The following is a 16,832-nucleotide window of genomic DNA, read 5'->3' on the forward strand; positions in this document are numbered from 1 at the left end:
GTCTATGGGTCGGAACGGTGGGGCTGCGAAAATGTCACCGATCTGGTTAGAGCCGAGAATAAGTTTATAAGGGACTTAGTTGCCGTTCCTATCTCAACCCCATTGAAGCCCCTTTTTCATGATATGGGCAAACGCTCGATTTTAGACATAGTACGCCTTCGCCCTGTGCTGTTCTGGGTGCGCCTGAGAAGGACCTCAGAACTAGCAAATTACGCCCTGGTGATGGACGAACTGCTATCCTTGAATAGTGTGAATAAGATCCAGTGGCTAAACAAATTGAGGCAAATGGTCATGAAGCTGGGATTGGCTGAATCCTGGACCTCACAGTCCCCTCCTCCAAAGCAAGTTGTTAAGAAAATGCACTGGGAGTGGGTACACACTGAGGAACAGAAGAGTACAAAATGGGGAGCTCTAACCACACAATTTTTGGAGCATAAGCCCACTAGGAGGTTTGAACCATTATTAGATTTCATCCAAATACTAAAAGACAGATCAGTTCTTTTTTAAATGAGGTATGGGACACTACCCCTTAACAAATTTATTAGGGGATGGAAAGGAACGCGGGTCTCAAATGGCACCTGCCCAAGCTGTCCATGTGAGACCGAATCCCTACCACACTTTCTGTTTGGTTGCAAAGCATACAAGAGGGCGAGATCGAGATGGTTGAAGCCAGTATGCAGGGAGTTGGGTGTTAGAGATTTTAGGGTCGCCCTCCGCATTCTCTTAACCGATACAACATCTTTATTTGTTGTATGCGGAGTTGCAAAGTACCTATCAAGTGCCTGGCTTACTCGCACCAGATTGCTAAATACTAATAAAGTATAGATCCTGCATGTACAGAAAGCCCACATGTATTTTACCGTTGTTGCACTTTAGTACCGCTATCAGAGTTGTTTTTAAAGTGTAAATAGTATTTGTATTGTTTTTTATCTTATGAATTGTACATTTTTATCATATATGCCATTTTTTATTAACTTGAATGTTTGTACTTTTATGATATGATTATATCGAATAAAGTATTACAACAACAATAATAGGAAAGTACACCTTCGCTAGGGAAGGATCCTTGCACCTTTGCTTTGTAGATTTGTCAAGTGCATTTTATGGGAGACGTTGGGAGGGATGGGAGCCCCGGAGGATATTATTAGTTTCTTATCTCAAATCTATGCTCGTCTGTCCGCAAATATACGTTATGGAATACATGGGGAATGCACAAAGCACTTTAATATTACACATGGAATAAGACAAGGCTGCACACTTGCACCTCTTCTGTTTTCACTTCATATAAATGGCATTGATATTTTACAACAGAATTTGGGGGTAGATGTCCCAATGATCGGTAAGCGGGCAACACCCCTATTATTGTACATCGATGATGCTGTCCTAATTTCAAGGACAGCGAACGGATTACAGACCCTGATGGACAATTTTACTAGTTTTATGACGGAAAACATTTAAAAAGTAACCTGAGTAAGACTTTGGTTATGTCCTAAGGTAAAAAGAATATTAAAACAAAATCACATTATATTAACGAGACATTAATAGAGAGAATGTTTACATTTTCTTACTTAGGGATTCTTTTAACAGTAAAGGTACTTGGAATACACATATAACTCTATGCAAGTTGAAATTTGTGAAATTGGTGGAGGCTATTTTTAGATTCTCCCAAACAATTGGTAAAAAATCCGTACGGGAGATTCTCAAGCTATACAGAGCAAAGTGCATCACCGGGAGTTGTTACGGGGGAGCACTATGGGGCCAGACGGATACTTTGCCATTACAAATTCTTGAAAACAACTTTTTAAGACGTTTGTTAGCCGTACCGGCCTTCACCCCTTTCATTATCTTGCATAGAGAAACCGGAACACCTTTCATTATCTTGCATAGAGAAACCGGAACACCATATATACACGATTTGATTAGCATAGCCGCCTTAAATTTGTGGCACCGTATCTGGACTAGGGAAGAAACTCGCTTTACGAGGGATATTATTTTAGACTGTTTGTCCCAAGACCGATGCAAGAAAATACCTTGGTTGAGTTATATTAGTGGTCTCTTAGAAGAATGCAACTTGCCCCTGAATGGAAATCAACCTGAAGACATACAACACATCAGTAAGGTTGATTTGAAAAGGAGTCTCCTGAATGTTAGGACAGCCTTAAGAGATGAGGATTCAGGTTCTAAGAAAATTGCTATATCTTATCTTAAGGGACCAATCGCCATGGGTCTGCAGCCATACCTCGCTTTTATAACTAAGGTACAGCATAGATTCTACCTAACCAGACTACGGATGAATACATTACACTATCTTTTTGCTTTTCCTAAAAGGGGCAAGTGGTGTGCTAATCTTCTAAACTGCCCGTGTGATGGTAGATCCAAACAAAGCAACCTTCATTTTTTACTCTTTTGAAATTTTTATATAGAAATTAGAAAAAAGTATCTCCGTCCAATTTTTAAAGATAATTGCCTGTAATCCTATAAAACTTCTTTTAATTATTAACGGAATTTGTAAAAAATACCAGTCTGCAATGCAGTAATTTGTTAAATAATGTCAGCAAAAAAACAAAGGAATGAACTTGTTCACTTAGAAAAATTGAACTAAGAATTACTATAGGTATACATGTATAATGATTGTGCTTATTTTAATTATGTTAAGATGTTGTTTCTTTTGCATATTCTTGGTTATAAATGGATTTTATTGTATTTCATAGAATGCTTTTATGGACATTTTTTATGATCCGAATAAAGCTTGATTTGATTGATTGATTAAATACATATTTCTGTGTGTGTGGCTAGAGAACTTTCCAGGGCGTATTTGCTCTTCTTGCAGATTCCTCACCTTTTGAATAAATTCCCCCAACAGTCACAAGACAGGTGTGGGTGCATGGCTGTTTTTACCAAGAACTTCTCAAGGAACCAGCGAGCGAAATTACTTTCCATTCTCCCTTCTGAGTTCAAATGGTAATGCTACGCAAAAGTGTAGAGGGACACCCAACTCACCACTTTGCAGATGTGTGCTATCTGAACTCCTGTTGCCATTGCAGAAGTACAAAACTTGCTCTGGTGGAATGAGCTTGAATACTTTCTGATGGCTCTTTGTTAGCCAGAGCACTGCACATCGTAATTCATAGGATTATCCATCTTGATAATGTCCTCTTATGCACTTTCTTGCCTTTCACCTTCCCCATATAGCCCACAAACAGCTGATCATCTAGCCTTAACTCGCATGTTCTGTCCACGTAGAAGCTAACTGCTCTCTTATGATCAAGACGATGCAGTCTCTGTTCTTACTTGGTTGCCTGTGGATGAGTGAAGAAGGTTGGGAGTCTGCATGGCAGGAAGGCAGCCTTGGTTCTTAACACCAATCTGTTAGGACTGAAAGAAATGAATATATGTTTGACACTAAAAGCTTGCAATTTGCTAACACGTCTAGCTGATGTGTTAGTGATCAGGAAGACTGCCTTAAATGTGAGTAACGTAAAGGACAACTATGTAATAGTTCAAAAGGGGAAAATAAAAGAAACATGAGAACCAAGTTGTAGCCCCATTGAGGCATCCTAAAAGGGATTGGTGGAAACTTGTTAATTGTCCCTTTAGGAACCTCATAACTATGGATGGTTTGAAAAGGGACAGCTGGTCAGGTAAACAAAGAAAAGCCGAAAAGTCTGATAAGTGAGCTTTAGCAGTACCCACGGCGCCCCACTGCTGAGCTAGTGAAAGGACAAACCTAAGATGAACCTGAAGAGGGTCTACTAAGCTGTCTACATATCAATTGGTAAATGAATTCCATCTGCCTCAGAACACTATCTTGGTGACATGACTGTGGGCACATAAATTAATATCCACACCTTCAGAAGGTAAAGAAAGAGATCTCATGTTGCCCGTTAAATCTCTAGAAAGACAGGTGGAGGCTTTAGCAGTTGGGATGGAGAACCCGCCATGTGACTGCAACAAGAGGTCTACTCTGTGAGGGAGACAGAGCGGAGGGCACAGGGAGAAGTGAATAAGGTCTACATTTTACACCCTTTGTGGCAAATCTGCGGGCAATGAGGATTACTTGGGCCTGATCAAGAAAACTTTTCCTCAGAATTTGAGCAATCAAGGGAATGGAAGGAAACACATAATGGAGCGAAAAGTTCAACTTCAACTGAAACATGTCCCCCAATGCTCCCTGCATCGGAAACTAGAGGTCACAAAATTTCAGGAATTGAGCGTTCTCGTGAGTGGCACATAGGTCAATATCAGGAGTCCTCCAGGCTGGAATATGTCCTGGATTACTTCCGATTCCAGATGCCACTTGTGGTTGGCAAGATGATTCTTACTGAAACTATCCACTAGCACATTGAGCACACCTGCAAGGTGATGTGCCACCAGGCAAATCTAATGTTCCTGAACCCAAGACTAGAGTCTCAGAGCTTCTTGGTAGAGAGGTATGACCCTACCCACCCCTGCTTGATGATATACTACATAGTTTATTGTCCATCAAGATCTGAAAACACTGATCACTGAGGGAATGGAGGAAGACCTTGAGTGCCAAAATTATGACCTGTAATTCCTAGAGGTTAATGAGCAATCTCCGTTCATCTAGGGACCAGGGACTTCTGAGCTCACATTCTTCCAGCTATATTACCCACTCTAGAGTGGAGGCATCAGTGATAACTGTTGCCACCGGAGGGATAGAGTGAAATGGACTTACTTGGGATAGATTGCTGTCCATCCTCTACCACTGTAAGGCCACTAAAGTGTTTCCAAGGTGCTTGAACCACTGCCTGCAAAGACATCATTGGAGTGCCCTCATATGTCAGCATGCATAGGTGATCAGAAGGATGAAGGAGGATTGCAGATCGAAGCATCATAAGACCATCAGGACTGGAACAATCGCTCCATTTTGAAACATCACAATCATAGCCTGGATGTTGTGAACCTTCTGAGAAGAAGGGAAGGCTCAATTTGCAATGGTATACCATCCCAACCCTTCCAATTTATCACGTCTTCAAGCAAAGCATTGCTGCAAGATACCTTGCTGCTCTGCACAAAAGGGAGAGAGAAGGAATGTGCCATATTTAACATTATTTGGCATATTCCTGTCTTCTGTTTGTGATGGCGCAACATGTACTGCTTGCACCAGAGCAGGCACCCTTGCACAGGGGTGCAGTATTGTTTTTGTGCAGGAAGGGGCATCTTCCTGCACAAACACAACGCTGAAAGACACTTCCCTCAACTAAGTGTGTTGCAGAATGCCGAACACTTAGAAAGCGGAAACAATAAGAATATATAGACATATTTCTCCTCGCTGTACCTCCCCTGGGAAGGTGTAGAATGTTGACAAATTCCCAGATTTATTCGGGGAATGCACCAAAATCAATGGATGGATGCATAGAAACATCCATGCTTCACCCATGGAATGCCTTGTCAGGGCAGAGTAGAGCAAGGCAATGACTTGCGCAGCCTTTTGTTAATCTAGCCAGGCTTGGTAAATCTCATTCTAGTTTTGTGTAGCCCTGCACTGCCTTGCGCGGTGAAAGGGCAATGCAAATCTTTGATAAATATGCCTCCGGATGCACTGTAAGGGAACTAGGGGAGACATAGGATTGTTGATGGAAAAGTTCATATTGACCGACAACTTGTCAGTTGTGTGCAAATGGTAGGACACATCCCTGGTGAGTTGGCTTTTAGGATCCAGTTATCCCGGTAAAGGAATTCTGGAATTAATTGCCACATCTGTGAAGGTCTGAATCTACCACCACCACTTTTGTGAAGACTGGAGGAGCAAAGTGAGGTCAAATGGGAGAACAACAAACTAATAGTGTTCAGATCGGACCATGAAGCATAGAAAATTCCTGTGTATCCGCAGGATAGCAAGGTGGAAGTAGATATCTTGCAGGTCAACAGACACAATCTAGACTTCCATTTCCAGTGCTAGAAGAACCAGAGCTAGGGACAGGATCACTAGCCCCTCTCCTGCTCTGGAACACACTCCACAGTACCCATTACTAGTAAGGTCAGAACCTCTTGCTGAAGGACAGTCAGATGGTCTGGCAGGAGTACTGGTAACTGGAAGAGATGGTTGGGGGTTCTGCTGGAAGGATAGGCCATACTCCTTTCCACAATCTACAAGACCCAAAGGTCTGGAATCCTCAAAACTTGTGAAAGGTCTGAGGGGTCCAAACGTGTGAAAATGGGATGTCTGTCCCCAAAATGACTGTGTGTGTTCAGACAAGAGTAACTATGGCTGTTTCCCTGTAGTGGTTGGGGAAGAAGAGGAGGAGGGAGAAAGGGGTAGAGCATCTGTTCTTCCCTTGCTTTGTCCTCTCTACTATTTGTAGAGGGAAGATCCCCTGTTGTTGGTGCTGCTGTTGGGTGTATTGCTGATGGCCCCAAAAGTAAATCCCCTGCTGAAACCTCAGATTATATTGTGGGAAAGGCATCAGGTGTTACCTTGCTTTGTCCTCTCTACTATTTGTAGAGGGAAGATCCCCTGTTGTTGGTGCTGCTGTTGGGTGTATTGCTGATGGTCCCAAAAAGTAAATCCCCTGCTAAAACCTCAGATTATGTTGTGGGAAAGGCACCAGGTGTTTGCTTGGAAAAATAACAAGCTTGCACTACTAGGCTCTCCAGGGATGGGTGAGACGAGAGGAAGGTGGGACCTCCTGGAAATGGCTTATAGTGTCAGGTATCGGTTCCAGAAATCTCAGTAGAAGTTATTGTTTTTTTCAAATAGCTAGACTATGTTCTGTTAGGAATTGAATTCATCAAAATGAGGGAAGAGGAATGGTTGTCCTATCTGTTCCCCGGAACTAAGTAGAGATTATCAAGATTGGATAGGACACTTGTAACCACTTATACCAAGAGAAGTATTGTGAAACCCTCATAAACGATGTGTATAACGAGAAGCGGTATATCTTGTTCTCCGCCCCACACAAACGTTATGGCAGCAATCATCGGGTTTGACAAAATGTATCTTGCCAGCCTCACCCGAGGCGTTCTCCGGTTTTTTCGTGGCAGTCTCCAGAGAAATTTCGAATCACCCCACAAAAACAGGCACAAAAAAGAGTAAAATAGTTTCCAGCCGATATGGGTACTCTTTTTATTAGTATCGTTGGACAACTAGGTTAAAAAGATCGGTATGCTCACTGGAAAATTAGGAATCCATAGTATATATTAGTAACATTGACAGAACGTCGACATGTTTCTGCTCTATTGGCCCGTGGGTCTAAGAGCATTCGTCAGGACAAAGACAACAATGAACAAAGAAAAATCTACATATCACTATTTGTGATGTAGGAGGGTAGAAGTTTAATTTTTCAGTCTTACCCTTATGAGGTTCTATGAAGTCACCTATAAATTTGAAGAAAAAGGTGGGGTCACTAATGGCATTTAACCAATGTGCGGTTAAAATGGAAAAAATGGACAAGCATTGTACCATTAATCATGCAAACTCAATTGAGGCTTTTTTCAGGAAATTGAGAACAATATGAACATGTAGGCGAGTAAATGGTAGCGACATTTTAACAGACTAGCGTATATTGCGACAAGTAAATTACCCATTAAAAGAAGTATGACATACCTCCAAGTCAGGTGAACTTTGAGTAAATGAACCTGATGGAAAAAACGGGAATAGTAAATGTTCTTCCCGCATTCGTGATGGCAAGAAAGTCCGTAATACCCCAAGTGAGGTCTTACCTTAAATGTGTTAAAAAAGGTTCCCTCAGGAGGTGTGGACAGATCGTCCCAGGCTATAACGGTATCAGAGAATCAAGGTATTAGTAACTCTGATACTGTAAAGTTGTGGTGGGCGCGGGCAATGAAGGGACGACTTACCCGCAACGGAAGCGTGTTCCGCGTCTTGTGCTGGCTCTGCCTCCTGGACGCCAGGAGCACGCTTCCAATGGCGTTCTAGCTGCGCTGGTCACAGAAATAGAAATAGGACCTTTGTTTGAAAACGAAGAACAACTTCAATAGGTTAAATAACTATTTATAGATCATTCTGTACGCCTAAAAACTAATTATATGTTATGTACATCATGGTCTCATAATTGTCAAGGCACTAACCCAGAAAAAAAATGTTTTGTGTAAAAATTGTTACGGACTCAACCTGTTCACAGGGGGAATACACATTGCAGAAGGAGATTGTCATACTGCAAGCATCTCATGGTCTTATAATTGTCAAGGCACTAACCCAGAAGAATTATTTGTGTGAAAATAGTTACGGACTCAACCTGTTCACAGGGGAATTCACATTGCAGATGGGGATTATCATACTGCAAGTATCAGCGTGCAAAGTGGTGCCAACAAATGTCATCATTTAGACCATATTTATTGGTCTTGAGGCGGTCCACCCAGCGTTGTTCTTTTTCGTACAGTACCTTTTCAACGTTGGGTGTGTTGTCTTGAACTTTTTCTATAACTGTCCACTTTAAGTCCTCAATGCTGTGTTTTAGTTCGATGAAATGTGCACATAGTTTGGTTGTGTTCTATTTTAGGCGAATATTGCTTTTATGCTCCCCTATGCGCAGTTTCACCTTTCTACAAGTCATACCGATGTATTTTTTGTCACATGGACATGTGACCATGTAGATCACATGGGAAGAGTTGCAATTGCTATGTTGCCGCTGGGTCCATGTGAATGTTGTTGACAGTTGTAATGTTTTGGAAATGGATGTAGATGTACAAGCCGTGCAGGAACCGCACGGGTAGTGGCCTGTCACTGGAGCCATATTTATGTTTCTGATCTGATTTGTTGGTTTTATTTGTTTTGGACGGGTATGTACCAGCATGTCACGTAGGTTTTTTGTACGTCTGTTCGCAAAGCGAGGTTTTGGCCAGTTGAATTTGCCGGTATTTACAATATGCCAATTTTTACTGATCAGTTTGTTGACCTGGTATGATGCTGGACCAAATGTGGTCACGCAGGTAACGAGGTCCTTATTTTCAGTTTTTTCAAAAGATGTTAAAAGATTTTCTCTCGGTTGGTTCTGGGCTCTTTTTTGGCATTTTGATATTGTACTTTTTTTGTAGTGTCTTTGTTGCAGTCTGATACTGAGAGCTCGTGATTGTATTTGATAATCCTTTTGCTAAAAACAGTTTGTTGTCCTATAAAAGCTATCATCCTCAACCGCTAAGAGACAACTTACCCTACAGCCAATTTCTGCGTCTCAAAAGGAACTGCAGTCAAAAAAAGGATTATCAAATACAATCACGAGCTCTCAGTATCAGACTGCAACAAAGACACTACAAAAAAAGTACAATATCAAAATGCCAAAAAAGAGCCCAGAACCAACCGAGAGAAAATCTTTTAACATCTTTTGAAAAAACTGAAAATAAGGACCTCGTTACCTGCGTGACCACATTTGGTCCAGCATCATACCAGGTCAACAAACTGATCAGTAAAAATTGGCATATTGTAAATACCGGCAAATTCAACTGGCCAAAACCTCGCTTTGCGAACAGACGTACAAAAAACCTACGTGACATGCTGGTACATACCCGTCCAAAACAAATAAAACCAACAAATCAGATCAGAAACATAAATATGGCTCCAGTGACAGGCCACTACCCGTGCGGTTCCTGCACGGCTTGTACATCTACATCCATTTCCAAAACATTACAACTGTCAACAACATTCACATGGACCCAGCGGCAACATAGCAATTGCAACTCTTCCCATGTGATCTACATGGTCACATGTCCATGTGACAAAAAATACATCGGTATGACTTGTAGAAAGGTGAAACTGCGCATAGGGGAGCATAAAAGCAATATTCGCCTAAAAAAGAACACAACCAAACTATGTGCACATTTCATCGAACTAAAACACAGCATTGAGGACTTAAAGTGGACAGTTATAGAAAAAGTTCAAGACAACACACCCAACGTTGAAAAGGTACTGTACGAAAAAGAACAACGCTGGGTGGACCGCCTCAAGACCAATAAATATGGTCTAAATTATGACATTTGTTGGCACCACTTTGCACGCTGATACTTGCAGTATGATAATCCCCATCTGCAATGTGAATTCCCCTGTGAACAGGTTGAGTCCGTAACTATTTTCACACAAATAATTCTTCTGGGTTAGTGCCTTGACAATTATAAGACCATGAGATGCTTGCAGTATGACAATCTCCTTCTGCAATGTGTATTCCCCCTGTGAACAGGTTGAGTCCATAACAATTTTTACACAAAAAATTTTTTTCTGGGTTAGTGCCTTGACAATTATGAGACCATGATGTACATAACATATAATTAGTTTTTAGGCGTACAGAATGATCTATAAATAGTTATTTAACCTATTGAAGTTGTTCTTCGTTTTCAAACAAAGGTCCTATTTCTATTTCTGTGACCAGCGCAGCTAAAACGCCATTGGAAGCGTGCTCCTGGCGTCCAGGAGGCAGAGCCAGCACAAGACGCGGAACACGCTTCCGTTGCGGGTAAGTCGTCCCTTCATTGCCCGCGCCCACCACAACTTTACAGTATCAGAGTTACTAATACCTTGATTCTCTGATACCGTTATAGCCTGGGACGATCTGTCCACACCTCCTGAGGGAACCTTTTTTAACACATTTAAGGTAAGACCTCACTTGGGGTATTACGGACTTTCTTGCCATCACGAATGCGGGAAGAACATTTACTATTCCCGTTTTTTCCATCAGGTTCATTTACTCAAAGTTCACCTGACTTAGAGGTATGTCATACTTCTTTTAATGGGTAATTTACTTGTTGGAATATACGCTAGTCTGTTAAAATGTCGCTACCATTTACTCGCCTACATGTTCATATTGTTCTCAATTTCCTGAAAAAAGCCTCAATTGAGTTTGCATGATTAATGGTACAATGCTTGTCCATTTTTTCCATTTTAACCGCACATTGGTTAAATGCCATTAGTGACCCCACCTTTTTCTTCAAATTTATAGGTGACTTCATAGAACCTCATAAGGGTAAGACTGAAAAATTAAACTTCTACCCTCCTACATCACAAATAGTGATATGTAGATTTTTCTTTGTTCATTGTTGTCTTTGTCCTGACGAATGCTCTTAGACCCACGGGCCAATAGAGCAGAAACATGTCAACGTTCTGTCAATGTTACTAATATATGCTATGGATTCCTAATTTTCCAGTGAGCATACCGATCTTTTTAACCTAGTTGTCCAACGATACTAATAAAAAGAGTACCCATATCGGCTGGAAACTATTTTACTCTTTTTTGTGCCTTTTTTTGTGGGGTGATTCGAGATTTCTCTGGAGACTGCCACGAAAAAACCGGAGAACGCCTCGGGTGAGGCTGGCAAGATACATTTTGTCAAACCTGATGATTGCTGCCATAACGTTTGTGTGGGGCGGAGAACAAGATATACCGCTTCTCGTTATACACATCGTTTATGAGGGTTTCACAATACTTCTCTTGGTATAAGTGGTTACAAGTGTCCTATCCAATCTTGATAATCTCTATGTTCTGTTAGGGCCTTATTGAAAGGAAGTAACAATTCTACTGTATGGGGGGTTAAATGTACAACCTCAATAAGGGGGTCTGATCTTTGTTTCTATGGACGGCACTTGGAGGTATTAGCGACCCTCCTAATGACCGAGTGGTATGAATGAACCTCTGGTAGGGGCAAACCCGTTGGAGAGAGAAGCTCCCTCTCTGGTGAAGTGTCAATACCACTTGGATCTTTCAGGCCTGTAAAGTCCAGGTCCAGTGTATACTAACCATCCTAATCATCTGCATTTAGATCTGAGCCCCAAAGAAGAAACTGCCTTCTTCTATTAACCTTTGGCCTCCCCTGGAGCGATAAAGTTGATGGTTAATAAATGGAAGAGAGTCTGTTCGAGTGGTCAGCTGAACTGGTGGAGTCAGAAGAGGTGGAAGAATCAATAGTAGCAGCACCAGGGTATTGTCAGTGGCGTTAGTGGAATTAGAGATGTCATCTGTGGCACCAGAGAGGTGTTTTGGTCTGGCGCTGAAGGCGAGTAAGAAGGGCTGTCCATTCAGTGGAGGTGGTAGCCGCGGCCCTGATCCCGAATGCTGTGGTGGCACTGAGTCTGTGTTGCTGACCATGATAATGCGGGCTAGGGAAAAAAGGGTGAAGAGGGCGTTGAGTGGAATGACGCTGGTAGCCCTCCAGTGCTCGACAAGAGCAAGTCATTGGGCCTGTAGGACAAGCGAGCACTCTAGAAGGGACCACAGATCTGCTTAAAATGCTTATCATGTCACTCAGGGATGCTGAAGGGTCCTCCACCCAACAAATCGGAAAATATGGGCAAAGCTGACTGGCCATGGGCCTTCGGATCGATGATGCAGAAAAATTGACTCAGAAGCCAGCTGCAGGTCTGAAGAAACCACATGCGCCATAGACTCCATGGGGACTACCATTGGTTCCTTGTCCGACATTGAATGTGGCAAAGTCTGGGTTGTGGAGACTTACTTCTTGAAGTATGTTGGAGAGACTCATGCCTCTTCTATAAATTTTTCTTTTTTCTTCGGTGACTTTGATGAAGATGGCTACTGCAGCAACTTCACCTCGCCTCTCCCACCTGAGGGGTGGGGTTGGCATAGGTGGGCACACATTTTAGTTTGTTCTAATTTTTCCTGCCTGGACTCCCACCGAAAAGGGGGAGAGACAGGAAGAGGGCCAGCTCCTGATAGCAGGAGAGGCTCGGGGTCATGTTACAAAGGTGGAAGGTGGAAGGCCTTTGAAGCTCCCCTACCACAGATAACCTGGGGGAGGTGTGACTACCTCCGCCCAGGAAAGGCTTAGTTTTTGGGCTGAGGAAGCAAAGGCTCCCATCCCATTGGTCCAGAAACATGTCTTGTGATGGCAGGCTGGTGGTTACCAGTTAGGGAACCCACCAGAGGCTGTTCTCTTTTTCAGAGTGCATCTCTAAGATGCCCTCTGAGTGCATGGTATAATAAATCCCAACACTGCCATCAGTGTGGGATTATTATGCTGAGAAGTTTGATACCTAACTTCCCAGAATGTAGTAAAGCCATTATGGTGCTGTGGAGTTCGTAATGACAAACTCCCAGACTATATAATCTATATGGCTTCACTGCACTTAAAATGTCTAAGAATGGACTTAACACTGTAGGGGTACAGTGCTCATGCAACTGTACTCTCACCAGTGGTATCGTGCACCCAGCTAGAGGGGTGGCTGACCTGTACCATAGGCAGTGGGATGCATGCATGGCACACAGGTGTGCCATGTCGACTCTTCACTTTTCTCTGCACCAAAACGCACAGCCTGCAATGGCAGTGTGTGTGTGTTAAGGTATAGGGCCTTTAAGGGTGGCACAATATGTGCTGCAGACCATAGAGGTACAAAAGGTGGAGGAGATGGACGGAGCATCTGAACCAATCAAACACTCACACCCAGTCAACAGATCTGGGTTTGATCCATCACCGTTCTTTAGCCCACTCTGCCTCCCAAGTTTAGACACGGCCATATGCAAATCAGTCTGACCCTGTGCCTCATGGGAACAGTCCAGCCCGAACTGCCAAGCCATGCCTTCCCTGGACCGGCAACAAGCGTCCTAGGACCGGTTTCTGGCATTACAGCCGTCTTCAGCCAGCCTTGCTTGAATCCAGTGGCAAAGTGAGCAAGGGACTCACAACTGAGCATACCCTGTCAACTTATGGCGACAAAGCGGTACAAAAGGGGCTAGTGATGGTCGGAGCATCTGAACCAATCAAACACTCACACCCAGCCAACAGATCTGGGTTTGATCCATCACCGTTCTTTAGCCCACTCTGCCACCCCAGTTTAGACATGGCCATATGCAAATCAGTCTGACCCTGTGCCTCATGGGAACAGTCCAGCCCGAACTGCCAAGACATACCTTCCCTGGACCGGAATCAAGCGTCCTAGGACCGGTTTCTGGCATTACAGCCATCTTCAGACAGGCTTTCTTGAATCCAGTGGCAAAGTGAGCAAGGGACTCACGTCTGACATACCCTGCCAACTTATGGCGACAAAGCGGTACAAAAGGGGATGGCCATGTCTGAACTGGGGTGGTGTGGAGTGCAAAAAAACAATGGATTTAGGCCCAGATCTCTGTACTGGGGTGAATGTACGACATTGTTCTGCATTCTGTCCATCAATTGTTGTTTTTGCATTTGTCACCCCGAGTGGGATGGGTATGCTCAGACGTGAGTCTCATGCTCTCTACACCACTGGAGTCAAGCTATCCTGGCTGAAGACGGCTGATAGCCAGAAACCGGTCCTAGGATGCTTGATTCCGGTCCAGGAAAGATATGGCTTGGCAGTTCGGGCTGGACTGTTCCCATGAGGCACAGGGTCAAGGCTGATTTGCATATGGCCATGTCTGAACTGGGGTGGTGTGGAGTGCAAAAAAAGATGGATTTAGGCCCAGATCTCTGTACTGGGGTGAATGTATGACATTGTTCTGCATTCTGTCCATCAATTGATGTTTTTGCATTGGTCACCCCTAGTGGGATGGGTATGCTCAGACGTGAGTCCCATGCTCTCCACACCACTGGAGTCAAGCTATCCTGGCTGAAGACGGCTGATAGCCAGAATTCGGTCCTAGGATGCTTGATTCCGGTCCAGGAAAGACATGGCTTGGCAGTTCGGGCTGGACTGTTCCCATGAGGCACAGGGGCAAGGCTGATTTGCATATGGCCATGTCTGAACTGGGGTGGTGTGGAGTGCAAAAAAAACATGGATTTAGGCCCAGATCTCTGTACTGGGGTGAATGTATGACATTGTTCTGCATTCTGTCCATCAATTTTTGTTTTTGCATTGGTCACCCCTAGTGGGATGAGTATGCTCAGACGTGAGTCCCATGCTCTCCACACCACTGGAGTCAAGCTATCCTGGCTGAAGACGGCTGATAGCCAGAATTCGGTCCTAGGATGCTTGATTCCGGTCAGGAAAGACATGGCTTGGCAGTTTGGGCTGGACTGTTCCCATGAGGCACCGGGTCAAGACTGATTTGCATTTGGCCATGTCCGAACTGGGTTGGTGTGGAGTGCAAAAAAACGATGGATTTAGACCCAGATCTCTGTACTGGGGTGAACGTATGACATTGTTCTGCATTCTGTCCATCAATTGTTGTTTTTGCATTTTTCACCCCGAGTGGGATGGTATGCTCAGACGTGAGTCCCATGCTCTCCACACCACTGGAGTCAAGTAATCCTGGCTGAAGACAGCTGATAGCCAGAAACCGGTCCTAGGATGCTTGATTCCGGTCCAGGAAAGACATGGCTTGGCAGTTCAGGCTGGACTGTTCCCATGAGGCACAGGGTCAAGGCTGATTTGCATATGGCCATGTCTGAACTGGGGTGGTATGGAGAGCAAAAAAACATGTATTTAGGACCAGATCTCTGTACTGGGGTGAATGTATGACATTGTTCTGCATTCTGTCCATCAATTGTTGTTTTTTGCATTTTTCACCCCGAGTGGGATGGGTATGCTCAGACGTGAGTCCCATGCTCTCCACACCACTAGAGTCAAGCTATCCTGGCTGAAGACGGCTGATAGCGAGAAATCGGTCCCAGGATGCTTGATTCCGGTCCAGGAAAGACATGGCTTGGCAGTTCAGGCTGGACTGTTCCCATGAGGCACAGGGTCAAGGCTGATTTGCATATGGCCATGTCTGAACTGGGGTGGTATGGAGAGCAAAAAAAACATGTATTTAGGACCAGATCTCTGTACTGGGGTGAATGTATGACATTGTTCTGCATTCTGTCCATCAATTGTTGTTTTTTGCATTTTTCACCCCGAGTGGGATGGGTATGCTCAGACGTGAGTCCCATGCTCTCCACACCACTAGAGTCAAGCTATCCTGGCTGAAGACGGCTGATAGCGAGAAATCGGTCCCAGGATGCTTGATTCCGGTCCAGGAAAGACATGGCTTGGCAGTTCAGGCTGGACTGTTCCCATGAGGCACAGAGTCAAGGCTGATTTGCATATGGCCATGTCTGAACTGGGGTGGTGTGGAGTGCAAAAAAAACGATGGATTTAGGCCCAGATCTCTGTACTGGGGTGAATGTATGACATTGTTCTGCATTCTGTCCATCAATTGTTGTTTTCGCATTGGTCACCCCTAGTGGGATGGGTATGCTCAGACGTGAGTCCCATGCTCTCCCCACCACTGGAGTCAAGCTATCCTGGCTGAAGACGGCTGATACCCAGAAACCGGTCCTAGGATGCTTGATTCCGGTCCAGGAAAGACATGGTTCGGCAGTTCGGGCTGGACTGTTCCCATGAGGCACAGGGTCAAGGCTGATTTGCATATGGCCATGTCTGAACTGGGGTGGTGTGGAGTGCAAAAAAACCATGGATTTAAGCCCAGATCTTTGTACTGGGGTGAATGTATGACATTGTTCTGCATTCTGTCCATCAATTGTTGTTTTTGCATTTGTCACCCCGAGTGGGATGGGTATGCTCAGACCTGAGTCCCATGCTCTCCACACCACTGGAGTCAAGCTATCCCGCCTGAAGACGGCTGATAGCCAGAAACCGGTCCTAGGATGCTTGATTCCAGTCCAGGAAAGACATGGCTTGGCAGTTCAGGCTGGACTGTTCCAATGAGGCACAGGGTCAAGGCTGATTTGCAAATGGCCATGTCTAAACTGGGGTGGTGTGGAGTGCAAAAAAACGATGGATTTAGGCCCAGATGTCTGTACTGGGGTGAATGTATGACATTGTTCTGCATTCTGTGCATCAATTGTTGTTTTTGCATTTGTCACCCCGAGTGGGATGGGTAAGCGTAAGTCCCATGCTCTCCAAACCACTAGAGTCAAGCTATCCTGGCTGAAGACGGCTGACAGCCAGAAACCGGTCCTAGGATGCTTGATTCCGGTCCAGGAAAGAC

Source organism: Lissotriton vulgaris, chromosome 5 (assembly GCF_964263255.1).
Source record: "Lissotriton vulgaris chromosome 5, aLisVul1.2, whole genome shotgun sequence".
Lineage (NCBI taxonomy): Eukaryota > Metazoa > Chordata > Amphibia > Caudata > Salamandridae > Lissotriton > Lissotriton vulgaris.